The 1,570-nt window shown below is 35.2% G+C and overlaps 1 pseudogene; it reads left to right on the forward strand.

Moving 5' to 3' along the window:
- The first annotated feature begins 617 nt into the window (after positions 1–617).
- On the forward strand, positions 618–1,570 carry LOC110652078 (trans-resveratrol di-O-methyltransferase-like; annotated as a pseudogene).

Here is a 1,570-nt window from a genome sequence, read left to right on the forward strand (position 1 = left end):
TAAATATGACATGATATATGAGGATGATTATAAGTTGAATTTAAAAAGTTACATTTATTAAGGTTAGAATTACTCACCTCTTATAGACTATCAATCACCTATCATGAACAATAGCTAACCTCGGATCCTTAGTTTCCTGAAACCCTCAAGTTCGATCCTATAACCATCGGAACCTAATGAGTTGTTCGAAACTCTAAAACTCTATGCACATATCAAACATCTTATTTTAGGCCCTTAGAAATCATAAAATCATGTTTTCGAACCTTGGAATCAAAGACAAAATAAAGCTTGCAGAACCAAGTTCGGCTGTCAAAGTCATAGACTTTGATTGTCGAACCTTTGATCATTGGGTGCCTATTTTGGGTAGTAGCCACTGCGGCTGCCAAAGGCTTGAACTTCGGCTGCTAAACCTGAAATTTCTCTAGATTTTTCTAAGAAACTATATGCTTTGACTGTCGAAACAATGGTATTCGACGACCGAACCTGGGAGTTTCCAGAATTTGCAAGTCAAAAACAGCAGAATTCTTCTTCCCAAAACCTCCAAAACATATCCCAAAGCTTCAAATCACAATTCAAACACATAAATACATTCCCAAGGCCTAGAACAACTTGAATCCATGCTGATGTTAGGGTTGAAATCATTGGTTGATGTTGGTGGTGGAACAGGAACAGTGGCTAAAGCCATAGCTAAAGAATTCCCTCAATTGGAATGCATTGTATTTGATCTCCCACATGTGGTGGCTGGTCTTCAAGGTACTAACAACTTGAAATATGTTAGTGGCAGCATGTTTGAGGCAATTCCACCTGCAGATGCAATTTTATTGAAGGTAACCCCTCTCTCTCTTAGTTTCATCCCCGAACTAATTTCACATTTTTTTACTTGAAATATAATAGCGACTAGTCTGTCCTGAATACGATTCTAGTGTCATACCAAAATAATCAAGAATCAATCTATAATTGGTAATACATAGTTGCTTAAGCACCTAACAACAGCTGCATCTTAATTCAAACTTTACTTGTTTAATACAGATGTATTATATATATAAAGTTTAACAACTTCTGATTTTGTATTGCTAATGACAAACAGTGGATTATGCTTGATTAGAGCCATGAAAACTGTGTTAGGATACTGAAGCGATGTAAAGAAGCAATTAAGGGCAGAGAAGGGGGAAAGTTGATTATTATAGATATGGTGATGGAGACGAAACAGAAAAAGGATCATGAGTTAAATGAAACAGAACTCTTATTTGATATACTCATGATGGTCTTGTATAATAGTCAAGAGAGAAACGAGAAAGAATGGGCTCAACTATTTTCTGATGCTGGCTTCGGTAATTATAAGATAATCCCCATGCTAGGTTCAAGATCTATCATTGAAGTTTATCCTTAATCTCGCAATTGTTCCATGCATTTCCATGCATGGTATCTATATTCATTTATTGTCAAAATAATGTATCACCTTTGCAGGGATTGATAGAGAGGTGTTTAATTTATGAATAATTGTTGCGTTTAGTTTGGGAAGAATAATATTATCCCATATTATTAATTCGATTGTTTCTATATATTATTA

The sequence above is a fragment of the Hevea brasiliensis genome, chromosome 10, assembly GCF_030052815.1.
Source record: "Hevea brasiliensis isolate MT/VB/25A 57/8 chromosome 10, ASM3005281v1, whole genome shotgun sequence".
Classification (NCBI taxonomy): Eukaryota; Viridiplantae; Streptophyta; class Magnoliopsida; order Malpighiales; family Euphorbiaceae; genus Hevea; species Hevea brasiliensis.